This window comes from Panthera pardus, unplaced genomic scaffold (assembly GCF_024362965.1).
Source record: "Panthera pardus isolate Hobbes unplaced genomic scaffold, ASM2436296v1 HiC_scaffold_7, whole genome shotgun sequence".
NCBI classification, from domain to species: Eukaryota; Metazoa; Chordata; class Mammalia; order Carnivora; family Felidae; genus Panthera; species Panthera pardus.
Window position 1 is genome coordinate 62298391 of NW_026527002.1, and position 27752 is coordinate 62326142.

The 27752-nt window shown below is 40.2% G+C and overlaps 1 long non-coding RNA gene and 1 other non-coding gene across 2 annotated transcripts; one reads left to right on the plus strand and one right to left on the minus strand.

Moving 5' to 3' along the window:
* The first annotated feature begins 8254 nt into the window (after positions 1-8254).
* LOC128775389 (U6 spliceosomal RNA) lies at positions 8255-8361 on the plus strand. The gene has a single exon (XR_008420113.1). It is a non-coding gene; the product is annotated as a U6 spliceosomal RNA (small nuclear RNA).
* Positions 8362-8410: 49 nt separating this feature from the next.
* Positions 8411-26932, minus strand: LOC109273226 (uncharacterized). The gene is made up of 3 exons (XR_002082926.2): positions 26766-26932; positions 8848-8961; positions 8411-8675 (listed from the first exon to the last, which is right to left on the minus strand). It is a non-coding gene; the product is annotated as an uncharacterized LOC109273226 (long non-coding RNA).
* Between the last annotated feature and the right edge of the window lie 820 nt (positions 26933-27752).

Sequence of the window (27752 nt, forward strand, 5' to 3'; positions counted from 1 at the left end):
AGTGGTGAGATTGGGCATCTTTGTCTTGTTCCTGATCCTAAAGAAAAGTTGAACCATTGAGGATGACAACTTATACCAAAGAAATACAAAGGATTATAAGAGTCTATGCTGGACAACTATATGCCAATAAACTGGACAACCTAGAAAAAAATGGAAAAATTCTTAAAAGCAAACAACCACTAAGGCCAAATCAAGAAGAAATAGAAAGTCTAAACAGACCAATCACTAGTAAGGAGATCAAATCAGTAATAAAAAATACAAGCCCAGAACTAGATGGTTTTACAGGTAATTATACCAAGCATTTAAAGAAGAATTAATACCAATCCTTCTCAAATTCTTGAAAAAAAAAATTGAAAAGAAAGGAACTCTTCCAAACTTATTATATTATGTAGCATTACCCTGATATCAAAGTCAGACAAGGACACTGCAAGAAAAGTATAGGCCAATAACCCTAATAAAAATTGATGCAAAAATCCTCAACAGAATATTAGCAAACTGAATTCAACAGCATATTAAAAGGATCTTACACCATGATCAAGTGGGATTTATCCCTGGGATGCCAGAATGTTTTGACTAATGCAAATTAATAAACCACATTAATACAAAGAAAGATAAAAACCACTTGATAATTGCAATAGCTATAGAAAAAGCATTTGACACAATTCTGTGTCTTTTCATGATAAAAACTCTCAACAAATTAGGTATAGAATGGAAGTATCTCAATATAATAAAGGCCATATACAGACAAACCCACGGCTATCATATTCACCAATTCTAAAAAGAAAGAGCAAAGAACTGGCTACATTCTATCTTCCTACAAGGGTACAGAGGGGGCCAAAAAAATTTAGCCCAGTGTTTCCCCACTTATTTTTTCATTATTGCCCCCAAAGGAGAAAACTTTAATTTAACTTAATTTAAAGAAAGAAATTAAATACCAAGGTAAAAGATTTTTTTCAGGTAGGGTTGTGCCTATGTTTCTCCAAAGAAACATAAAATCCTTGCAAAATCTCAGAATTTTTTCAGGCCACCCCCCTAACAAATTTTGTCTGCTTGTGGGATATATTGCTCCCACTAAGAATGCATGTTTTAGCCAATCCAGGGCCTTGAATATCCACGATTTCACCAAATAAGAACCCATTTTACCACCATCATGCTAAGTAACACAGTCTGGTGGTGCCAGGAGATGGATAGAGCTGAATTGCTGGAATGTGGACCTTCTCTTGAAATGCTAACTCACCTCTCAGAATGTAGGAATCCTAGTTAAGTCAACTGTCTACCTGTAGAGGGTAGATTCACCTGACTCATGTATATATAACATCACACTGTGCTGAAATATTCTAAAATAAATTACAGACATAATAACAAGAACCCAGAGCAAGGGAGTGGACAGGGGAAAGAGTTGTGTGCAGGAAGTAGCTCAGAATACGGGAGAAAAAGGATGGAGTTTGGCTCTGGAAGAATATAAACAACGTGTGAACGAAAAACAACCCAAATTCTGTCACTACCGTTTCTCCTCACGTATGTGAAATGGCCTTTGAAGGTTCATATTTCCGTGGGCGCCACATGGCAGTCACTGAGAATTAGGCAGGTGGGAGCAATGAAAACCAAAAACAGTTAAGGTCACCTTTTGGGTCCCAGTAAGAAGGACATTATCTGTGCTTTGATTTCTTCTCTCAAAAGACATGTTGCTTCTGCTGGAAAGGAGTTCCAGTAGAGGTAAAAGCACTCTTGAACTTCGAAACCTGGCCACTTGGCAGGAATTTGCACAGTGGAAGCAAAGGCTGGACCTAGAAATGGCGACTTAGTGGTTCTAACTCCAGTCAATAGTGCAGCAGGGATGCTTTCTTGTCAAGAGCAAGCCTCACAGCTGGGACTTTCAAATTCACAAAGGCTGTGGGACTTCTGGCCAAAAATATGTACATGGGCTCACCTATGTTTTGCATTGAATTTTAGAAGCTTCCTGGCTTCTGACTCCAGGAGGGAGATTGATTTGGAATGTGATGAAACTCTTTTCTGCTCAGTTTTAAAGAGATGTACCTTGGTTAAGAATAATATCGTTGTATTATCATTTGTCATATTTCAATATTTATTTTTCCTGGGTTTTTGTCTAAGATACCTGTCCTGAATTTTCGATGTTTAATAGATGAGAGTTGTTTTCTCCTCCCTAGTGCATCATTTTATTGACCTAGACTATAAATGGGCTTGCCCTTTGAAATTGTGTACACTCAGAACAGCTCAGATCTCAGGGTAGCTGATTCTATTTGGCAGGTGTGGGATGTGTGATTGAGTCATTCTAGAATCTCAAAGAGATATTTGTTAGAGGGAGCAGCAAACAGTGACTGATTCAGTAGCTCCTGGGTTTCCTAACAACCTGGTACTTACCACAGTTTACATCTGAAGGAGACTCTGCTCCTCCTTTAGTGGTTGTTGGAAGTAGGGGAGGTAAAAGGAATACAAAAGCATAAGTCACAAGGGGCATGCACAGTGGGAAGAGTGAAAGAAGGGGTTTTGGTCACCTTAAAAAACAAAAAACAAAAACAACCCATGAGGCACACCTGGGTGGCTCAGTCAGTTGAGCGTCCGATTCTTGTTTCCATGCAGGTCATGATCCCAGGGTAGTGGGATCAAACCCTGCATCAGACTCCACGCTAAGCATGGAGCCTGCCTAAGATTCTCTCTCTCCATGTCTCTCTCTCTTCCCCTCTCCCCTGCTCACGCTCTCTAAAATAAAAAAACTTCAAAACACCATGGAAGATAAAGTTCAGATAGCAAAGAATGAAGATCTGGCCGTTTAGTAGCGAATATGGTCAAGTCATGTGGGACCCTTTTAGATGAAAAACAAGAGTTCAGCCCTGGCTCTGAAACTGCACTGCTAGGATTTGAAACCTTGCTGCCTTGCTCTACACCCTTTCATTTGTCTGTGTCTCAGTTTCTCCATCTGTACAATGGAGAAGCTAATAATATTATTTACCTGTTAGAATTTTTCTGAGCATTAAATGGGCAAATATATGCAAGTCGCTTAGAGCAATGCCTAGCAAGCAGTAAGCTCTCCACAAACCTCAGCGGTTATCTATAATCAAATTCACTGGTGTCTTACTTGAGAATGATTGTACCTTGGGCTATGTGATGTGGTTGTCCAGGCCATCGAATGGAGAGACTTTATAGTTCCAGAGACTGTTTGTGCCACCTGTTTAAAAGTATAAACTAGACATTCAAATTAGAAAATCTGGCAACCGTGGCAGTGAAATCAGCTGGAACACGTGTCCGAGAGTGCCTACAGTGTGTTCAGCCCTGCACCGAGCACCGTGGAAACTGACCAAACACCGATGTCCATGTGTCTTCCTTGTCTTCTGGGAATTTATTACTTGGTCTCTTAATCAGAACTTGGCTTATGCGGTTACACATGCTTTGTAAAAAATTACAGGAAGGAAGTGCTGCACAAGGTCAGACGCCATAGTGATGTGAACGTGGTATGAAGACTTTAGTGGTTTAGGGGGCATGAAGGATGCATTTGAAATGGGATTGGAGGCACCCGGAAAGGCTTCCTGAAAGAGAGGGGCTCTGAAAGATTAGCAGGCTTTGGAGAGACAGATATGAGAAGGAAATGGTTCCCGGCAGGAAACACGAGGCTACTGAAGACCCAGGGACAGGCAGGGGTGTTGTGTGTGTGGTAGTCGGAGTGGTGGTGGTGGCTGAGCTGGTGCTGCGGGATGCATGGCCCCAGCAGAGAGAAGGTGAGCAGCGCAGGTGGGACAGCACCTTGTCATTGGGGCTGAAACTGCAGGGAAGAGAGGGGCTGAAGGAAAAAATAGGGATGATTTTGAATGCCAGGTGCTGCTATTGCTTTATGAACAGTGGAGGCTCAGAAGATTTTTGAGATACCTCTTAAGGCACCGTTTATAAACCACTTTATTCTTTTTTTTTAATGCTTTATTTATTTTTGAGAGAGAAAGAAAGAAAGAGAGTGTGAGCAGGCGAGGGCAGAGAGAGGGGGAGACACAGAATCCGAAGCAGGCTCCAGGCCCTGAGCTGTGGGCACAGACCCTGACCCGGGGCTCAAACGCACGAACCATGAGATCGTGACCTGGAAGTTGAACGCTCAACCGATGGAGCCTCCCAGGCGCCCCAACCACTTTATTCTTTGTAAAGTACTTTACATACTTCAGTTCTTTTAGTGCTTAGAGTGAGACAGTGCAATAGGAAAGCAGCCATTATTTGTCGCACATCTGCCCAGCCATGTCACCCACGTTGCAAATAAAGCCAAAAATCAAGATATTGTCCTGTTCACACCCAGATAAGGATTAGGAGGAAAGGGACTGGATGACGTGGACCACCTGTGGACCACTTTGCAAAGTTACTTGTCTGGAAACAGAATCTGCCTTTGTTTCGAACTGGGTCAAATGTTTAAATAGGAATGATGTTCTTATTCATAAAGTATATCTATATTGTCACAGTACTTTTAAATATACCCATCATTTTATCATTTAAGCCATAAGACAAAATCAAACATGTGCACTGTGTTCTTAGGTCAGCAAAATATCAGATCATTTAATCATTTGACCTTCCCAATAACCGACAGGTAGATTGGTTAAAACATGCTTTGTATTTCTATGGTGAGGAAAGTTACACTCCGAGGACCAGTGGCCAGTCCAAGATGGCACAGTTAGCAAGTAATGGGCTAAAAATTAAATAAAGAGCTTGAACTCTCGATTATTTCAAAGCTTTCATGCTCCATCATATTTTTGTTATTTTTATTGAAGAATGATTGATATGTACAATACTGTATTCATTTCAGGTGTACAACATAATGATTTGATATTTATATACATTACATTCTTTTGCTAGCTATTTCTGCTTAATTCAATTCCATCATTTGACAGTAAACTTCTGTAGACTAAAGGTTATTTTCAACTGTTATTAGAATTCTTCCTTTCCTAATTATTTGAGGCCTGTGGTCAGGTGCCAATATGGAAGACTACAAGTGGCTCATCTGATACAGGAGCTGGCTCTCCGCATGGTGCCCAAACTGGTTAGTAGCATTAAGGGACTCTGCCAGTTGAGTTGGCTATGAGACATGTTGCACTTTGTTGAGTCTTTGGCCCGCATTCCTCTCTTCCCATCATGCACTCCCTTCACTCCTAGGCTGGAGAAGCAGAGAGAGTCTGACACTGGAGCTGTACCTCTTCTGGCTCAATACCCATCTGCGTCAAAGTGGTGTTGGCTTTGGCGCCTGGGTGGCTGGACTTAAGACCATCCTCAGGCAGCTGAGATGGTTTCTTTCTGATGGTTTCTTGACCTGTGAAGCCAGAAGGAGGTTATTTTTGCTTAGAGACCTCAAAATTTCAACGGGGAGTTTGGTTTTGGACATTTTCTAAAGCCCTACTCAGTTCTTAAGAAATGAAAAAAGTTAAATCATTTTCAAAGAAGTGGCTTTGCAGGTTGACATGTCAGCTTATGGGCCTACAGCTGAGCTCATGCTGTCCAGGGCATACTTGTCTAAACGACACAGGGAAACCAGTCATTGCCCTGTTGTTTTGCAATATCGAAAAGGCAACCCTCCCACGGGGCGGGTGTAAATCCTGGCACCCATACAAAAATGTTGAGAAACATTTGCAATCTCTTTAGAACCTTATGAAGTTAACAGCTTACCATGAGAAGATACTGCTAGAATGGGTCATCTAAATCAAGCTGAAAGGAGTAACTGAGATTAACTAGCGTGATGGGTAAAGCCCTATTCTGATGGGGTACTGACCTATTCGTTCCATGGGATATTCCTATGTGTTCCAAAGAGCAGTATTCTCTGAAACTATTGCCAGTTAACACTCAAAAGAAGTTTTGTTGAGCGATGGATGGATGCCCAGTGCATTCATCACCAGGGCTTTATTGAAAACTTTCCCTTTGCCTGGAAGACCCATTACCCAACACATTTGTTCTTACGTTCAGTCAAGAAACATTATAAGGACCTTCTAGGTGCCAAGCACTGTACTCCAAATATCACAGATATGAGTAGATCAGGGTTCACACGTTCAAGGAATTTATAATCTAGTAGGGAAGACAGATAAGTGACAAGTTGAAAGAGAAGGTGCAAAATACAAACACAGTGTTAATTGAGGGGGAAAATAGCCCAGCACTGCAAGTCTAGGAGAGGGTCTAACAGTTCAAACAAGCAAACAAATAAACAAACAAATAACAAGCAGGATATCAACTAGAATTCCATTCAGGAGTTACTGAATAAAATGATAAAAGTAATAAACACTACAACTTAAGTATCCCTTAAATTCAATGTCTTTTACATACTTCATCTCAAATATCACATTTTATAATACCCATTTTCCAAATTAGGAAACCTTGGCTCAAAAACTTGCTCAAGCCCTTACAACAAATGATTGGAAGGACTGGGGTTAAGATATAGCTGCCACAAAGGTACTACATACCATGTAAATACAAGGTTGGTTCCTAATTCATGTATCAATTCTCTACGACTACCTGCTCCTTTGATATCCCACTATCTCTCTATCTCATTCCCATCTAATTCACTCATCGCTTCAGGGAACTCTCTCGACACACCATGCCTGCTTTTAATTTTCACTGTCACATTTGCCTTCATATAATATATAATATACTATATTCATCATTTCTAAGATTCCCCTTTATTCGTGTTTTTGTATCTTTAAAGTTATTCATTGAAACGTCAATAGCATGGCAAAGTTTGTAATGTCTTTTCCTTTGTTTAGACATAAAAATGACAGTGCATCAAGTTGATGTCATATGCAGTATTGTGCTTGTGTTATATTGCTTATTTTCTATCTTCCTCCAGCAGAATATAAGCTCTAAGAGGGCAGGACTTTTGTCTGCCTTGTTCATCTTTGTACTCCCATCTCATGGAATGTTGTTGAATAAATTAATGACCAATTAGATAGCGAGTGTCTTTATGTATCAGTAGCCGTGTGAGGCACTGAATATACAGTGGGGAATAAAGTAGACATGGCCTTTACCCTTCTGGAGGAGATTCAAGTGAAAGAAACAAACAAAGACATAAATAAATGGGAAGTGGGGAGTTGAGAGAAGTGAAAATGTTAAAGGTGCTTGGAGAGAAAATATGGGGTGCTTTCCAAATTTAGACTGGGAAGCCAGAGAGGCCCTCTCCGAGCTGATGTCAGAAGAGTGAAGGCAATAAATTCAAGAATCCAGACTACTGTGCTACCTGACATATATAATAGCCAATCTTGACCATCAGAGTCCAAAATATTTTTTCCCCTCTTGAAACAATGGATGGCACTTACTGTCTCTGTACGCACTTGTAGTTACATTTTCGCAGGTATCCTTTCTGTTCATTTAGATTACAAATGTATCCAGCTTCTGGTAGAATAGAAAGAGCGCTGGATTAAGAGACTGTAGGCCTAGGTGGTAGTTCTGGCTTTGCTCTTACTTTACATACTGGAGAAGTTGTGTAAACTCTCCAGATCTCAGTACCTGTAAAATTAAGAGTTTACATTAGAGGATATCTAAAGTGTTACTGAGCTTTAACATTTAAGTTCTTTAATTATTGGTCCGTTTTAACAGAGTTATTGAGGAGCTATTGTGCTAGGCTCCTAACCTATCTGCAGGGCACTGGAGGAATTGAGATGAAAGAAAGAAAAAAGGCACAATACATTCATTTAAGATATTTAGGACCTTGAGGAAGAGACTGGGACACTGATGACTTAAATATAATGCAGCATAGAATTTCCTCTGTTTCTGAACTTTAAACTACTATTATTGCCCCTCCAGGTGTGAGCAAAGTCCCCCTCTTAGTAAAGGAACTTAACTCGCCTGCCACCCACAGTTGGGGCAAGTGGTCATATCAACTAGACACTATTGCATTGGATTTGAGGGCTATTAGATGAGAGGTGGCTTTGAGAACCTAAGTTGTTTGTAGGAAAATAAGTGTCTGTATGCCAGGGTAACGGGAATCGAAGCTAAAATTTGCTTTGTTCCACTTGGAAGAGGATGGGGGGGGGAATGCCGGGGGGGGGGGGCGGTTGTCAAAGATGCTTTTGAGGGAAGTTTTGGAGGGCATTAATGTCTCAGTTGAGTTTTGAAGGAAGAATAATAAGGAGGTCTATTAGTTGGCTAATTACCTTACATATTAGCCTTCAGTTGCAAAATAGACTACCCAATTAAAGATGGATTTGATAAGAAGTACAATAGTTGTTCCACATAATATAAAATACAGAGGCAAGGGTTTAGTTCAATGGCTTAAAATGTCATTGAAGTGCTTGCTTCAGCAGCACAGGTATCAAAATTGGAATGATACAGAGAAGATTAGCATGGCCCCTGTACAAGGATGACACACAAATTCATGAAGCCTTCCATATTTAAAAAAAAAAAAATCATTGAAGTCTCAAGATCTTCTACCTTCTGTTCCATCTTCTTCAGAATATTGGGTTTTGTTCTTAAGCTTTTTGCCCTCGTGATTGCAAGATGGCAGCCAAGTCATTTGGCATAGTATTTTAAGCAATTGTACATAAAAAGGCTGAAAGGGACAACTGTTCTCCAAATCCTTTTTATTAAAGAGAAGAACTATGCTCTTCTTGCCTTGCTTCCTCCATTTCTCACCCCTGTCTCAGTAGAGTTCCCTTTGGATCCCAGTGGTCATGGCAGGCTGCATGTTCGTGCTCCAAATGCAAGGAAAGCTGGGGGTAAAAAAAAAAAAAATATCTATATCTATATCTATATCTATATCTATATCTATCTGTATATAAATATAAGTATATATTTGTATAATTTAAATATATTTAATATATTATATATACATACATATATAATATATATACCTATATACATATATATATATAATATATATACCTGTCATTTGCAGTCTCCATATGACATGGCAGATTCTGTCCGCTAGGAGGAGGTGTATGTGTGAAGCAGGGAGGTGATAAAGGGTGTGGTTGCTGGGTCAGCCTTCAACATCATCTTCAAAACAGGAAAAGAAGGTGTGGGGAGTTATTAATGGATCTCATAGTCAGGCTCTGGCACAATCCTTTGCTTTCTGAATTATAGGCATTCAACTGATATTTGTTGATTGTAGGATCATTGTCATGGGAATGGAAAATCAATGTCAGGTCAGGCAAGTGAATAGTAAAATAGGTTATTCTTTCCAGTCCAAGACTGGATGAAAAAATTTTTAATTTTGTCACTCAAATGGGTAACTGTTGATATTTCTCCTGGGTGGGTAAACTAAAATATTAATTCAACATCAGGAGAGGTGGTGATGGTTTTACAAAACCATGTCTTATTTGGCAACAGTTATATAATCTAAAAGCAAATCAGGGACAAACCTGAGTTAAATGGAAAAAGACCAGATCCTAAGAAGTAAGAGTTTATGGAAAACACCATGTGTGAAGTTCTAATGAAAAAAACAGAGTGTAAGATGGCCCCAGGGCTATGGAAAAAATTCGGTACATCCTAATAAAGTACTTAGTGTCTGTTGATTACACATGGAAACTCACAACAAGGAAGAGGGCATGAAATTAGTCTATTTGAAAAAATTGACTATGTAAACAAGCAGCCATTAACATGTTTGAAAAACTTCCTTTGCCTTTCTCACAAGTACAAACAAAGCAGAAAGCCAAAAAGTTGTCTTCTGACTATAGCAACAACAAAAAAGAATACCACATAGAGACTGACAGAGACATGAGTCATCGTGTTAAAGGGGGGTGGATTATTTTAAATAATTCATATGAAGTAATGCAGAGAGACTTCAAAATTAGTATGAGCACGTTGTAGCACACTGATCCTTTGAAATGACTCCTCGCATTTCTTTTTAAGTCCGTTAAACCCTTCTGCAGAAGAGCGAGAGCTTGCCTGGAGACTGCAAAGCATTAGAAATGAATAAAAGGTATGGAGTTATTTCCCACTGCTCTTTCTTGGAGGAGGTGGCTCCATTTTTAAATGACTGAGGCTATTTGACTCTAACCACAATATACTTTCAGTGTTTTTTTCATCTGGAGTTTTATTATTTTGCTCCACTCCACCCTATCCTCTCATGAATACAAAGGCATGCCCTAACACGGGAAAAGGGGCCACACAGGACCATTGGCAGTTGCCTCCTCTATAAACGCTTCTAATTTCATAGCGGTATGCTGTATACCATAGTGTGCTGTACCACATTTCTGCTGTAAAGTTTTCTTCCCACCTAGACTGGATTCACAATCGTTTTGGAGTTGTGGTATGCTTTTTGTTAGTCAACTTTTTTTTTAAGTTTATTTATTTACTTTGAGAGAGAGAGAGAGAAAGAGAGAGAGAGAGGAGGGGCAGAGAGAGAGGGAGAGAGAGAATCCCAACAGCACCGAGGGGCTCGATCACAGGAACCATGAGATCATGCTGAGCCGAAATCAAGAGACACTTAACCGACTAAGCCACCCAGGTGCCCCTGTTTATCAACTTTCTAACATCACTTAGATTTCCTAGATTCCTCCAGGTCGTTGGAGGTAACGATGTCATTTCTGCACTTCTTTGGGCATCTAACGAACCCTGGTGCAGCGGCTGTTCCTCAGGAGTCTGTGTCGAGTTACATAAGCAGCTTTCACGTACACACAGGTGTCTACTTGCCCTGGCACAGCAAATCAGAATCTCTAGGGCTAGACTTGGCGAACATACCTGGAAATACTTCTTTGAATTATTCTGATGTACAGGTCTGGTTTGAATTATTAGTCTCTTCAAATCGAATTTATCCTCAAAGAAAAAAAAAAAAAAGGCAAAAGAAACCAAAAGAAAAAAAAAACGAAAAGAAATAGAAAGGAAAGCGAAACTTGCATAGCCACTTTCTTGCATCTGACTCCCATGACACCTAACCAGAGTGGCAGTCCTGGGAATTGGCATGGGATAAGGGCTAAGAGATCAACTCCCTGGATTCAAATTTCTGCTCTGGTGTGTGACCTGCATCAAATTAAGTAGCCACTCTATGCCTTAGTTGACTCATTTTACAATGGATATAACAATAATACTTGCAGTCATTTGGGGGTTAAATCATATATTACATATAAGACTAAAACTGATAAAGTATTTGCTGATAGACTAGCATAAAGTATTTGTTCAAACAGTGCCAGCTATTATTTCAGGCTGCTCAGAGGCTCAGACTTGAAGTTAAATAGTATGTCTGATTTTAAAAAATGAAAAAACATGAATGATTGTAAGTAAAGGTGTTTTGTTTGATAGACAGAACATTAAGAACCTGAGATACAAAGCGGGATTTTGTTTGGGAACCATGGTATTACAAATGTTGGGGCCATATTTTAATTAAGTAATTATCTTAGCATCGAGAATGCCAGAGTCCCTTTTAATGGCACTAATAAAACCCTAAGCTACCATAAAATGACATCTAGAAATTACTGGGTTGGATAATTAAGGATGGTGTTATTTCTTGCAGGCCCAGAGAACTTGGTCATTCATTTATTCACTCACTCAACAACAATTTATTGAGCTGCTAACATCTGCCAGACACTGTTAACAGTAAGCATATAACCCGTGCTATGCCTTTCTGAAGCTTTCTTTGGGACCCTGGGAATCAGAATGTGCAGGACAGAGACTACCCTTCAGGAGAAGGATGTTTGAACTGATGAACTCTTTTTTTTTTTTTAATTTTTAAGTTTGTTTATTTATTTTGAGAGGGACAGAGACAGTGCAAGTGGGGTAGGAGCAGAGAGAGAGGGAGAGAGAGAGAATCCTAAGTAGGCTCCGCACTGCCAGCCCAGAGCCCAGTGTGGGACTCGAACCCACGAACCATGAGTTCAGGCCGAAACCAAGAGTCAGACCCTTAACCAACCGAGCCACCCAGGCACCCCTGAACTGATGAATTCTGATGGTGGTTCACCTGATCCCCAGAGCTGTGCTGTTTCCATTCCTTCCAGAGGTATGGTAATTTGCTTTTCTTTTGATTTTTTGAGCCACTCAGGTCCTTATGATAAATTCCTTTATTTACACAAGCTGGCAAGAGTGTTTTTATGGCCATTATGCCCACTCTGGTAAATTACCTAAAGAGTCACTTGATAGTGTCCTCTGATCATGTCCAAGTTTTGTGATGGTGCTTTAGACCAATGATTTATTTTTAGTGAGCTCATTTTATTTCACAGAAACTCTCTGTAGGTCACTAGCCAACTGACGTTTTATCCTCAACAAGCTAAGTCCACATCCTAATCTCAGCATTTGGGAAATATTTTTCTTTGTCTATGTGGAAAGAAAAATGTGAGCCACAGATTGAATTTGCAATCTTCTGATGTCTGAGCTACTAGAATTTGTTATGGAAATAATAGTTTTGTTGTAAATATGAATTTCATAATAATTTCCATGAGTATTATCTACCATCGGCAAATAAGGAAATTTGCTGTTGTTGGTTAGCTTTTAAAAATAGCCATGGACGAGATGATGGCCGGCATGTGACGCCTTAAATAAGCAGCTATCACCCTGCTCAAGGAATAGTAAGTTCTTCCAGTAAAGAGAGAGGATAAATCAGAGAGCAGAGGCACCGCCTGCATGGGCACAGATCTATGAGGCTTGCATAGTGATTTCAAGCACAGACTCTGTCCTAGACTCACACCCTTGTGACTTCACTGTCATTCCATATAGAACTTGCCAGATAATAGTAACATTCAACAGGTTGGTTAAATGATTGAAGTTGAGTTCAGGCTCCACTGTCTGATTTCCTTGATCAACCCAGTTGATCATGCTAAGCCTCAAGATCCTCAGTGGGATCCTTAGAGTGGGACAAAAATAGTGTCTGCATTCTGGCTGAAAAGGTTTAAGTGAACTAACACTCAGATGACAGTCATAGAGACATTATAAATATTGTCATTCTCTTCTCCTTGTAGGTAAGACTGAACTTTCTCATCTCTTTTAGAGTGCAAGTGACTGACTTTAGCCAATGAAATATGAGCATAACTGGCATTTGTTGCTTCTGGGAGAAGTCTTTAAGAGCCATTGTTGGGGCACCTGGGTGGCTCAGTCAGTTAAGCGTCCGACTTCGGCTCAGGTCATGATCTCGTGGCTGGTGAGTTCAAGCCCTGCATTGGGCTCTGGGCTGACAGCTCAGAACCTGGAGCCTGCTTCAGATTCTGTCTCTCTCTTTCTCTCTCTCTGCCCCTCCCCTGCTCATGCTCTGTCTCTGTCTCTCAAATAAGTAAACATTAAAAAAATAAAAATCTATTAAAAAAAGAGCCATTGCGAGTCTCATTGTCTGCTTCCAAGTAACATCAGCATTCCAGATGGTAGCCTCCCCATCCACTGGGGTCCTTGAGTGAGGGTAGTATGGTGCTGAGCCCCCAGCTCATCTGAAATAAGCCTTTGTTGTTTTAAATCATTGATATGTTTGGGGACTATTTATATCTACCACACAAGCTAGTCTGGAACCAAATGTAAAGCCCTTAGTAACCTGTCAGTTTGGATGAGAAGCGAGGTCACAGGGGTGATTAGCTTACTCATTTAACAAAAGTTTACTGATTATATCCTTTATGCCACACGTGATGAATTCCATGGTGAGGGCCAGATAGAGTCCTTATATCCATGAGCTTCTCGATTTTGCTGAGCCCACTCACTACCATTCGAAAACTGAGGAAAGCAATCAGAAAATTTCACATCCCTGTGGGAGAGGAAAAGCTATGAAAATGGGCTGGCCAAAACTCTTCATACATGGACGTAAGGGCAAATAATAGTTATGCCTGACTAAGATCTGACGCGTATAAGGATGTAACCTGGTCGATATTGGTTCTGGGCATGCCTAAAGGTGCCATCCTGCCTAGCCAATAGCACCATTATTGACTGATGCTTCTGCTCTGAGTTCCCTAACACAACATGTCACTATTGCACTTAGCAAAATGGCCCTCCTTTATAGAACTCATGCCTCATTCATCTGGAGGAACTCACATTCACCAAACCAAAATAAAACCAAATGTTTACCCTCCTGATCTACCACCCATCCACTCTGGGTGTGTTAGACCCAGCTGAACTAGATTCTCAGGCTAGATTTCTTTAGAAGTCGAGAAGCAACAAATCAAAGGGCTGTTTACTTCGTTTCCTTTCTGGAAACAAACGGCATTTGGTGAAGCATGGTGATGATGGGTTTCCCATGGGTTCCTAAGCTTTGCGGTGTGGGGCTTCATTGCACTGAGGTGGGAAGGCAGAGATCCCTGTTGTACTTTTGCTGCCACATGAGAAGGAGTATTGGTGGTGTTGGACTTTGAAACTCGAGACAGAACACCCTTTCATATTGAATCCAGCAGGGAGAAGCTTGGGCAGAGATGCCACAGCCCTGGCTGCTACCTAGCAGAGGGCTCTGGGGCTTCCAGGGTTTTTTCTTGGTACCACACAGAGACACAGAGGCAGGTGGTGGCCGTCTTCTTCATGCCCAGGAGAACTCTGAAATGAGAGACGCGATTTTTCTGTACTCCTGATGCAGCACTAGGCAGGATTGGTGATGTGGTGGGGGTGGGGGGAGACAAACAAAATACATTGGATTGAGATTCATATTGCTTTAGTATAAATCCTGACCTTCCTACTTATATGATGTGTGATCTAGAGCAAATTGTTTGATGTCTCTGAGCCTCAGTTTTCTTACTGTAAAATAGTAATATCAACACCTATTTGATAGCTGGTGTTCAAAGAATTGAGTGAGATAGTATATGTTAAACATTTAGTAATGTTTGAAGCATAGCGGACTCTCAATATATGTTTGTGCCTTTTTCTCTTTCCTTCTTTCTTTTAAATTTATTTATTTATTTTGGGACAGAAAAAGACATTACTTCTTGGCCTTTTGGCTAAGATCAAGTGAGAGAGACAAAGACAAAATGAGCAAAGGAGGGCAGAGAGAAAGGGAAGGGGGGGGGGGGAGAGAATCCCAAGCAGACACTGCACTGTTAGCACAGAGCTCAATGCAGAGCTCGAACTCACAAAACTGCGAGATCATCTCTAAACCATGAGATCATGACCTGAGCTGAAACTGAGAGCCAGGTGCTTAACCCATTGGGCCACGCAGGTGCCCCTCCTTTTTCTGGAATTCTAATTCAGGTTTAACTAAGTGCTTTTGTTCTTATGTCTCTGGGAGCTTATCAGAAAGCACTGTGGCTCTCTGCATATGTTGTTTCACATACATATTTTTTCATTCTCCCAATAATTTTATAAGTAAGTACTAAAATTATGCTCATTTTATAGGTAAAGAAACTGACAAAGAGATTAAGCAACTTGACCAGTGATCACAAAGATAATACTTGTCACAGGGATGGCTTGCACTCAAGTCATTGGACCTAGAACCCCCTCTCTTCATAGTCCTTACTACTTCTTTGACATTTGCATGGTTTGCATGGAGCCTGAAATCTGTAGTGGCCAAAGATCAAGCCAGGTTAGCACTGTCTCTGCCTGCTACTTTTCCTACTTCCACTGCCATTAGAAAAATCTTGACCTAAAGTCAACTCTAGACATGTTGAACCTTCACTGGGAAAGGGGGAGTTGTGTACGTATTAGGTTGAGTGTAGCCCCTTTATTCTGTAGGACTGGGACACACATTTTAAACTTGGTAGGGCCTCTGACAGGCAAACTAAAGGGGAAAAAAAGATGTGTCTGCTATCTACCCATCCCTCACCTGCAAACCCCAACCCCATCCTGGGGATGCTGATCGGCATGGAGTACACCCCTCCTTGCAGGTTCCCCTCTGGATGGTTGGGTTTCTCTACTGAAAGTCACAGCTTCTCACAAGGTCTAACTCTCTTCTGAGTTCCATTAGTCATGCCATCTCCTCATTTTAGGAGGCCTAGGACTGGTAAAAATATCAGGGTGCTGCACATTAGGGTAAATGATGCTTTACTATACCTCCCTCAATTTAGCCTAATTTCTTGATAGGACCTTGAGTGACACAATAGATAGTTCCAAATAGTATAAGAAAAATATACCTTCTGTAGATAAGGACCGTCAATATCAGTTTCTTTGCCCATTACCAAACCAAAGTCCTCAATTGCACTGTATCCATTTAGGATGGTTTTTCTCTTTTAAGACTATCCTAAGTAGTAATTTTCATTTGGCTTTTCCTATATACAAAAAAGTGTTGGGAGCTGGTGCTGTGGACACAATAATTTTTGATAGAACTTAATTTCAAACAACTGCCCAGCTGACCTTCAGAAGTAGTAGAATATAATTGGTTTCATCTGCTTGGGTGCTGTAACAAAATGCCATAGACTGGGTGGCTTAACAAGAATTTATTTCTCCCAGTTCTGGAAACTGGGAGTCCAAGCTGGTGCCATCAGGGTTGAGTTCTGCTAAGGGCTCCCTTCCTGGTTTGCAGATGTCACTTTCTTGCTGTGTCCTCTCATGGCAGAGACAGCAAGCTCTGGGGTCTCTTCCCCTTCTTATAAGGGACACTAATCCTAGAAGCTCCACCTCCATGATCTCATCAAAGACCAGTTAGCTCCCAAAGGCTTTATCTCCTAATACCGTGACATTTGGGGTGAAGGCTTCAACATGGGGATTTGGGAGGACCCAAACATTCAGTCCATTGCAATATTGTAGTGAGAACAATGGAGTCAGATCTCCTCGGTTGAACGTTTCAGTAGTAGCACTTGCTAATTGTTTAATCCCAGTTTACTTAACCTCTTTGTACCTCAATTTCATCTATTAAAAAATAGATTTGCTTAGTGGAGTTATTATAAGAATTAAATGAACTAATATATGCCCATTAGATATTCCTGAAGTTGTTTGTATGTGAGGTGCCTCAGGAATACGGGTGAAAGTAAACAAAAACATTGAAATGCTCTGAGTGATAGAGGACCAGGCAGCATTCCTTTAAAGTGACATGGAAACTGTAGACACCTTGTTAATATGCTAATTATTGTGCAATATTGCTTCGCAAAACAGAAAGCACATTTCACAAATTGTCCTGGAATGATTTCATATGTATGTGTCCTTGCCTCACCTCCTAGTGACTTCTTTCTTTTTTTTTTTAATGTTTACTCATTTTTTGAGAGACAGAAAGAGAGCGTGAGCAGGGGAGGGGCAGAGAGGGAGGGAGACACGGAATCCGAAGCAGGCCCCAGGCTCCGAGCTGTCAGCACAGAGCCCAATGCGGGGCTCGAACCCACGAACCATGAGATCGTGACCTGAGCTGAAGTCAGATGCTTAACTGACTGAGCCACCCAGGTGCCCCACCTCCTAGTGACTTCTGCCAGAGAAATATAACACGTTCCAGGGAAGCTGTTGGTGCCTTATTCAGTAATGTCAGAGTATCACCCACATGTTAGGATAAAAACTCCTAGAGGGGACGGTCACCAGCTTTCAGATACTTCTGTCTCACACTGCCGTCTGAAACCAGACTTGAGCCTCTCTTATCTTAGGATGAGTTCCTACTTTACTGCCTCCCACCCCCACTCCCAGCTCATCCCCTTATTAGCTCAAGAACTGGTCAAATTAAATGAATGAATCTTCCTTGACTTACGATGGGGTTACATCCCCAAAAGGCCATAGTAAGTTGAAAATACTGTTAAGTCGAAAATGCTTTTTCTTTCTTTTTATTTTTTAAAGTAAGCTCTGTGCGCAACATGGGGCTTGAACTCACAAGCCTGAAATCAAGAGGCACATGCCCTAACGACTCAGCCGGTCAGGCACCCCTTGAAAATGCGCTTGATACACCCAACCTCCTGAACACCACAGCTTGCTTAGCCTAGCCAACCTTAAATGTGCTCCTACTACTTACATTACATTACAATGCTTACAGTTGGGCAAAATCATCTAACACAAAGCCTATTTGATAATACAGTGTCGAATATCTTATGTCATTGATTAAATACTGTACTGAAGGTGAAAAGCAGAATGGTCGTATGCGTACAGATAGGTTGTCAGTGGAGGGGTTATTTACCCTCATGATGAGGTGGCTGACTGGGGGCTGCACCCTGCTGTCCCTGCCCAGTATCACAAGAGAGGCTCGTACCCTCCGGGGAATGGGCAATGATCCCAATTCAAAATTTAAAGTACAGTTTCTACTGAAACTTAGCAACTCAGATACCACCTGTTTTTGTTCTGTTTTGTTTTTTTAAGTTCATTTATTTGTTTTGAGATAGAGATAGAGAGATGGGGATAGGGGGCAGAAAGAAAATCCCGAGCAGGCTACATGCTGTCAGTGCAGAACCCCACACAAGGCTCACACTCCAACTGTGAAATCATCACCTGGGACGAAACCAAGAGTTGGAGGCTTAACTGACAGAGCCACCCAGGCACCCCACACTTCTTTTGTTAATACTATTTGTGTGTCTGTTTCCTAACCCCTCCTCACAAAATGGCACCTGATTGGAGACTTGAAACTTTTAATTTATTACTTTGTGGCCATATTTTCTTGAATGGAAAGAATTATGTTGGGCTTATAACTAAATTTTTGACTTTACCTTTCATTTACTTGTTTATCTTCATTTCCCACCCAGCCCACTCATGAACTGGAAGAAACCAGAGACTCTCAGTAATGGATTCTGAGCCCTTCTCTGTAGCTTCTCCTGGTTTTACTCAATCCATGACCCTCAGGGAATTAAGTAAAAAGCTATTTTCATGCTTTACTTTCTTCTTTACTTTCCAGGGTTTTCCTTCTTTACTGTTTCCCAAGGAGAATGTGAGAATGAGTTGCATAACTTCTGAATTTGTGTACCCAACCTGGGCCTTCCCTTTTTTTTTTTAAACAATTTTTTTTTTTTTAATTTATTTTTGGGACAGAGAGAGACAGAGCATGAACGGGGGAGGGGCAGAGAGAGACGGAGACACAGAATCGGAAACAGGCTCCAGGCTCCGAGCCATCAGCGCAGAGCCCGACGCAGGGCTCGAACCCACGGACCGTGAGATCGTGATCTGGCTGAAGTCGGACGCTTAACCGACTGCGCCACCCAGGCGCCCCCGGGCCTTCCCTTTGACTCTAGATTTAACATCTACTTGGAAATGTCTAACAAACATCTCAAACTTGGCATATTTAAGCTAAAACTTTTATTTCCAACATGTACCCTCTTCACCGCCCCCCCCCCAAAGGTCAAATATAAGATAAACTTAACAAAAACGAAACAAAACAAAACAAAAACAAAAAACTTTTCTTCTAGTTTTCCTTAGGTCAGTGAACAGGAACTTGAATTGCTCTGGCTAAAAAGCTTGGCATTAGCCTGGACTCCTCTTTTTCTCTTATAGTTCACATTTGAAACATCAGCAAAACTATGAGCTCTGCATTCTGAATCGATCTTCTTCCCTACTACACTAGCCCTATTCCAGGTTACTGGTGCCTCTCACCTAAATGTTCTCCCAGCTTTTATCTTTATCTCCTTTATTAGTTATCTGTTGATGGATAACAAATCACCACAGTTTGTACTGACTTAAAACAACCTACATTTATTATTTAATAGTTTCCGTGGGTCAGGAGTCTGGACAGAGCTCATCAGGTCCTCTGCTTCAGGGAATCCAATAAAACTGCAGTCAAGGTGATCCAGGGCAAAGGTCTCATCTGAAGATACGACTGGGAAAAGATTCACTTTCAAGCTCACGTGACTATAGACAAGGTTCAGTTCCTCAGGGGATGTTGGACAGAGGGCCTCATTTCTTATGTGGTTGCTAGTCAGAGGCCACCCTCATCCACCCTCCTTTGCCACATGGACTTCTCCAACATGGTTTCTTTCTTCATCAAAGTGTGTAAGTCAAGAAGCCACTAGATAGTCTGCTAGCCAGATGGAAGTTACAATTTCATATAATCTAATCATGGAAGCAATTTTCCCATCATATTTATCATATTCTGTTGGTTAATTCAAGTCACAGATCCTGCCCACACTCAAGGGGAAGAGATTATATAAGAGCATGAAGGAGGCAAGAATCATTGGGTGCATCTGAGAAATTGCCTACCACATATTTTTAGTTTATTTTTCATGCAATGGTCAGAGAGACCCTTTAAAGCACAAATCAGGTTGTGTCATCTCTCTCTTCCGAACCTTCCAGGTATTTCCTATTTAACTCATAATACACTCCAAATTCTTCATCATGACCTTGTTCCATCCATATCTCATCTTAAACCACTCCCCCTGTATTCTCTTGTCCAGATGTACTGACTTCCTTCTGGTTTCTCAAATCCACACAACACTGTCCCATTTGGGGGGACTTTGCACTGTAAATTATTCTGCCTGGAGCCCTCCTGCCCACATATACATATGGCCTGCCCTTCACTTAAATCAGTCTTTTCCTTCAATGTCATGTTTTTAGAGAGGCCTTTCTAGACCATGCTATTTAAAACAATAATTCCTGGGGCGCCTGGGTGGCTCAGTCAGTTGAGCGGCCGACTTCGGCTCAGGTCACGATCTCGCAGTCCGTGAGTTCGAGCCCCGCGTCGGGCTCTGTGCTGACAGCTCAGAGCCTGGAGCCTGTTTCGGATTCTGTGTCTCCCTCTTTCTGACCCTCCGCCATTCATGCTCTGTATCTCTCTGTCTCAAAAATAAATAAACGTTAAAAAAATTAAAAAAAATAAAATAAATTAAAAAAAAAAAATAAAATAAAACAATAATTCCTTCATTGCTGTCTCCCTCCTTACCCTTCTTTATTTTTATTCCCAATGTTGTTTTTTAACCACATAAAATATTACGTACCACATTTAATTGTCTGTTTTCATCATTTAAATTAAAGCTCCATGGAGCAAAGATTGTCTATTTTGTCCATGCAATATACATAAAATGACCTATTTGGTGAAATAAAGGGGATGTTAGTTAGAACAAATGCGAGCACTACAGAAGGAGAAAAAAGAAAGCACAAATTTCTTCTAATAATTATCCTGTAATCATCCAAAAGAGGAGACCGACATACTATGTTCCAATCACTAGAGAGAGGTGTATCTTCCTTTAATTAAGATGCGAATTCCTTCAAGGGCATTCAGTTCCCTTTACTGCTATCTCATCAAACAGCTTTCTATCACTAATTCAGTTTTGTAATTGCCTTGTTCTGAGGAAAGACTGTGAATAGAGAGCTAGTTGTTCATTCTTACTGTTCTCAGTATCTCCCTTAGTAATTAGGAAAGTGACATTCCTGTTTATGAGGTAGTATCAGAGCTAAAATTTGAGTAAACTCACAGAATCGAGTTTATGAACTCAAAAGCCAAGGACTCAACTCTTCACTGTAATCTTCCTCCAGTGGGAGGCAGACATGATCAAACACATCCGGAAAAGTCATCCAATTTTAACTACTGCTATCATCCAGTATTCCAGAGAGACATGTACATTTTGGGAACGGTTAGATTTAAGTTCATATTTGTTTAGAAGCAGCAATTGCAGATCTTCAGAATTAACCTAAATGAGCTGAAGGTTTATGGGTTGTTACTGGGAGAAAAGGGAGACATTTCTGAGGCACTGACCACAAAGTTTACTTTTAATGGGCAGATTTTCATTTAGTGAACTGCAGCAAAACAGAACAAAAGTGCTGCAGACATTTTTCTCTCAGTAGCTACCTAATAAAGCCTAAACTGGCCAACTTCCATGCCCTTCAGGGTTCCAGAAATACAAACAGGAAGTTAACATTTCCATAGCAATAACAATTCTGTAATAAAAGCTGAGGAGAAACAATAAAACAGAAGGTCAGGATAAAAGCAATTTACATTTATTAACATCCTAACACTACATCAAAATAGATTTTACATATTAAAATGGAGTCAGAGTATAATTAGAAAAGCATTTGTAATCAAATGACATTTTTTTCATTTGTAGGCATGACTGCTCTGGTCCTGTAGCAAGGTGCAGATTTATATAGCATTTCAAGGTGCAGATTTATATAGCATTTCTAGATTCCCCCAACTTGTAAATTCTGCTGTGTTATCTCATGGATTATTTTGCCTGCCCAAGCAAGTTTCTCTATGTCAATAAAAGCTTTATGATTTGTTGTGTTGTTTGTTTGTTTGTATTTACTCCATTACCATGAGACACTATATACTCAAATTAGTATAATGAAGGTAGTGACTTGAAGCAAATCAAATGCATTCTTTCAGATACACATGGAAGCCAACAGGATGACAGATTGTCCTTTGGGCATGGACATAGCTGGTAACTGGTAGTTTCCCCAATTTCCCAGTGTTTGGATCTTTCTTTCCCAATGATTAAACATTCTTTTCCTCTAACTATGGAAGATGGAGGCGATTTCCTAAGAGAATGAGAAGGTACTTCAACGTTGTATAGAAGGATGAACTGAATGCCAATGTGAGAGAAAAAAGGAACTTCCAATCCCCGGGTTAAGATCAGTGACCAGGAGATGATGATCCAGGACAGCACAAAGAGAAGACAGTGTTCAGTCTGTAAATCTGGAATTTATTATTGTAACCTTGAACTGAGCAAGCTTCCATGGCCTTCTGTCCTTGTCAGATGATGAACTTGTAAGGCAGATAACATAGCTAACAATTGGAGCACTGATTCAAAACATAGGAATCCCTCTCATTGTGACAGAATCTTTTTATCAGTTGTCTTTTGTTGTCAAAGTCCTGTAATTTTAGTGTACTGAGCATTTATAGAAAATTGTGTAAGAAATTGTGTAAATGGTTCTTATGTGGATCCTGAGAAACGTAACAGAAACCCATGGGGGAGGGGAAGGAAAAAAAAAAAAAAAAGAGGTTAGAGTGGGAGAGAGCCAAAGCATAAGAGACTGTTAAAAACTGAGAACAAATTGAGGGTTGATGGGGGGTGGGAGGGAGGGCAGGGTGGGTGATGGGTATTGAGGAGGGCACCTTTTGGGATGAGCACTGGGTGTTGTATGGAAACCAATTTGACAGTAAATTTCATATATTAAAAAAAAAAAAAAAAAAAAAAAGAAATTGTGTAAATGGAATGCTGCCCTCTTATGGTTCCACAAATCCTTTTAGGGTCAAATATAAAATCCCAGTCTTTAATTAGGGCAATTAGTAGAGGGATTTAAGATCTGGAGGGACCTAGAAGTTTAACATGTACTTTGATTTTACAACTTACAAAAGAAGTTGCATGAAGGCCACTCATTTCAAGTTCATATATCTAGTCCAGCACAGAGCCAAGGATGGAACATGGTCCATTATTTTCCCATTCTAATGCATATTTTAATGCAATTTTAATTTCTGGCTTCATAATTCAGGTATTTCAAGGGAAATCACAAAACATCAGTGTTATCAAAGGAAGTTGTAATGCGATTAATTATATTAAGTCAATACGATGTCAAAACTTTTCACGTTAGAGGACTTTTGCATTTTATCAACTCAGAAAATTTGAAAAGTTCTCAAATATCCAACTCAAAAGTTTCCAGTTTTCAGAATATTTTACTTATGTTCTCCTAAGACAGTTCTTCTTCTTATTTATCATCTGAGGAGCCACAGAACGAGTTGAATACTTATCCAACACATGGTAGTCAATCAAACATTACATAAAAAGGATTCTTTTGCCTGAAACCTTCTATCTCTTCCAAGATAACCATTTGCATTTTTATTTGTTCCCAGGCTATTGTTTTTATTTGAATCAGCTCTATTGAAGTATAATTTACACACAAGATGCATACTCCTTAGTGTACAGTTGAATAAATTTTGATAAATATCTGCACTTACATAATCACCATCAAGATCAAGATATAGAATAAATACACTACCCAAGGAAGTTTCCTGGTGCCTGATCTCAGTCAATCTCTCCACCCTGGCCCAGGCAGCCATTTATCTGTTTTCTGTAACTGGGGATTCATTTTGCTTCAATATAAGAAATTACAAAGTAAGTACTCTTTCATGCCTGGCTTTTTTCATTCAGCATAATTATTTTGAGATTCATCAATGTTATTCTGTATATGTATCAGTAGCTTGCTCCTGTTTATTTCTATGTAGTATTCCATAGTATGGATGTACCACAATATTTATCTTCCCACTAGCTGTTAGACATGTGGGTTGTTTCTAGTTTTTTTATTATTATGAAAAACATTCCTGTGGAAATTTACGTAGAAGTCATTGTGTGATCATATGTTTTCAACTCTCTTTGGTAAACACCTAGAAATGCAATTGCTGAGACATATAATAAGCGTCTATTTAACTTTATAAGACACAGCTAGACTGTCTTCCAAAGCAGCTGTATGATTTTACATTTTCCCCAAAATGTAGAGAATTCTATTGCTTCAAATTCTTGGCACCACTTGGTGTCATCAGTATTTTTTATTTTAGCTATTCTAATGGTTGGTAGCGACATTTTATTTAAGCGGTGTTTTTATTTGCATTTATCTGCTGACTAATGATGTTGAGCCTCTTTCCACGAGCCTTCTAACCTTTCAAATATCTTTTTTACTTTTATGATGTATCTGCCCAAATCTTCTGCTCATTTAAAAAAATTTGGATTTGGAACTCACAATTGACTTAGAAGTGTTCTTTATGTCTTCTAGATGATAATCCTTTGTCAGCTTTTGGCTTGTCTTTTGACTTCAATGATGGTTTTGTAGAATGTTGAATGGAATCTTTATGTCTCTTCTCAAATTCATACGTTGAAATCATAATGCCCAAGAGGTTATGCGGTTGTACCTTTAGGAGTAGGTTAGGTCAAGAGAGCAGAGCTTTTTATAAGAAATTAGTCTCTTAAAAAAGAGGCCTAAGAAAGCTCTCTTCCTCCTTCCACCACGTAAAGACACAGTCAAAAGATGCCGCCTATGAGAAAGAGGGTCCCCAATTGACACCTTATCTGCCAGTGCCATCATATTGAACCCCCAACCTCCAGGACTGTGAAAAATAAATGTTTGCTGTTTGCTGTTTATAAATCACCCAATTCGTGGTATTTCTGTTACAGTAGCCAGAATGTAGTAAGACACCATGCTATTGTTTTAAGAACTGTGCCCTCCTCTCACAGATCATTATCCTATTTAAAGATACCCTTGGTGGGGTGCCTGGGTGGTTCAGTTGGTTAAGCATCCAAATCTAAATCTCCTCTCTGGTCATGATCTCACGGTTTGTGAGATTGAGCTGCACGTTGGGCTCCGCACTGACAGCCAGCTTGGGATTCTCTTTCTCTCTCTCTGCCCTCCCCCTCTGTCTGCATCCCTCAAAATCAATAAATAAACTTAAAAAAATATATCATGTGGTTATTGAACCTTTCAAAATATGGCTCTCATAAATGACCATAATCCTAGTAGTTATTTCTTTTCTTTTTAAGTGTCATAAATATATTACTTCGTTACAGAAATATGTACATAAAACTCAAGAATCGGCACTGACTGCTCAGGTCATGATCTCATAGCTCGTGAGTTCGAGCCCCACGTCAGGCTGTGTGCTACTGGCTCAGAGCCTGGAGCCTGCTTCTGATTCTGTGTCTCCCTCTCTCTTTCTCTGCCCCTCCCCCACTCATGCTCTGTCTCTCTCTCTCTCCTTCAAAAATAAATAAACATTTCAAAAAATTAGAAAAAAAAATTAGTTGACCATAAATGCATGGATTTATTTCTGGGCTTTTGACCGTATTCCACTGATCTATGTGTCTATTTTTATGCCAGTGTGACACTGCTTTAGTTACTATAGCTTTGTGATAGAACTTGGAGTCAGAGAATGTGAGATCTCCCACTTTGTTCTTTTTAAGACTGCTTGAGATGGGTGCCTGGGTGGCTCAGTCGGTTAAATGTCAAACTTCAGCTCAGATCATGATCAGGTCATGATCTCACGGTTGGTGAGTTTGAGCCTCCTTCGAATCCTCTGTCTCCCACTCTTTCTGACCCTCCCCTGCTCATGCTCTCTCTCTCATTCTCAAAAATAAATAAATATTTAAAAAATTGTTTTAGCTATTTGGGGTCTTTTATAGCTCCATGCAAATTTTAGGACTGTTTGTTTTATTTCTGTGAAAAATGTCATTGGAATTTTAATAAGGATTGTATTGAAGAAAGGAGGATGGTCTGAATTTCTCCTTCCTCACAGTAAATTGAAGTGCAAAATTAACATTGATGAATATGTAAAAGTACAAATTATTTCTCTCCGCAAAACCTTATTTTTAATGTTTATTTATTTTTGAGAGAGAGAGCGTGAGAAGGGGAGGGGCAGAAGGAGAGGGAGACATAAAATCCAAGGCAGGCTCCAGGCTCTGAGCTGTCAGCACAGAGCTCAACACAGGGCTCGAACTCATGAACCACAAGATCATGACCTGAGCCAAAGTCAGAGGCTTAACCAACTGAGCCACCCAGGCACCCCTCTCCACAAAACCTTTAAATGTCATGTTAGGAGATAGAGCTTCAAAGAGAAATAATTTGTGCCTGGAACACAATTTTTCATTTAAACACAATCTTCATTTTGAAGAGACAAGTGGCTGCAATATGACCGTGCTGGCCTTATGCCCACTCATGTACCACAAATGCCACATGAAACCATGAAAGGAGCCACATCAAGGCAGATTAGACCACTGAGAACTTCAAGGAAATCACGTCAGCCACACATGATTTATCTGTGGACCTTTGTCAGAAAAAGCCAGCTGAGTGGCCCAGAGCTAATGGGAAAAGTCATCAAGTTAGAAGTCATCCTTTGAAATGACATGAGGAAGCAAAAATGTAAAGAGTCTGGAAATGTCATCAATTTCATGTACTTGGGCCTTTCTTTTAGGGAATGAAAAAAAAAGCATAATGTTGTTTAGTGTACCTTAGGGGCATTATTATTCTCTCAAATTGGACAACCTTTTATTTTCTCCTTTCAGCCCAAGGGAAAGAAAACTTTTTAATCAGTATGTTTTTATTTTGTACACATTGATAACATAATAAATATTCCCTTTTTGGCATTTGAATATTTCCGGAACTTCACATACCTCGTTTATGATCTGTAAGTCAGTGTTGTGTGGTTTGAGGAGTGACTGGGCTGTGCAGCCACACTGCCTGGAATGGTATCCTGGCTGCAACACTGAATTGGCCAGGTGCCATTTGTCACCTATTTACTCTCCCGTGCCTTGGTTACCTCAACCTGAGAATAGTTAACTAGTACACATCTCACCAAGTCATTGTGAGGACGGAATGACCTCATCAATGAGTAATCAAATTTCTCACAACCCTCCTTAGTCCAAATGAACACCAATAAGGAATAACCTTTAAAAGCCTCATGTCAACCCCATGAAGTAGATCCTCATTCTATGGATAAGGATCTTGAGACGGAAAGTAACTGGCCCACGAGTTTACAGATGATGGATAAACAATTGTGGAGACAGGATGCCAGTCCAGCGGAGTCTGGCTGAAAATGCCCACACGAAGCACTCATTGAGATAGAGTATTTTGTAACCTGTTCCTTTCACAGTCTTTTGAATTTACATTTGGATATAAACTCTAGAAAGGCAGGAGCAACTATGCCTTCCACTTGGTACAGGTTTTTTGGTGTGACCCAGTTTAGTGTCCTGGAAATACATGGCAACAATTGCTGAAAGAGAGGAAATTGACATTTACAAAGCACTTACGAAATATCTGCCAAGAACTATGGCCGGCTACTGAGGTAAATTACATTTACACTTAATCTTTACCATACTCTCAAGGGGCAGGTGTTAATATCCCTGTTTTACAGATGTTTTACAGATGTTGCCTAGAGGATGATTTTTTTCTTTCCTCGGACTATGTTTTCTCCTTATGGAACGAACACAGTAATTGAGAGCAGGATTTTAAAGACAAATCAAACTTGGTAAGAAACTTGGATCTGCAAAGTGAGGGTTGCCAGAGTTTGGAAAGGGGAGGGGAGAGGGATGGGCAAAATGGGTGAAAGAGACTGAGAGATACAGGCTTCCAACTGTGGAATAAATAAGTCATGGGAGGGG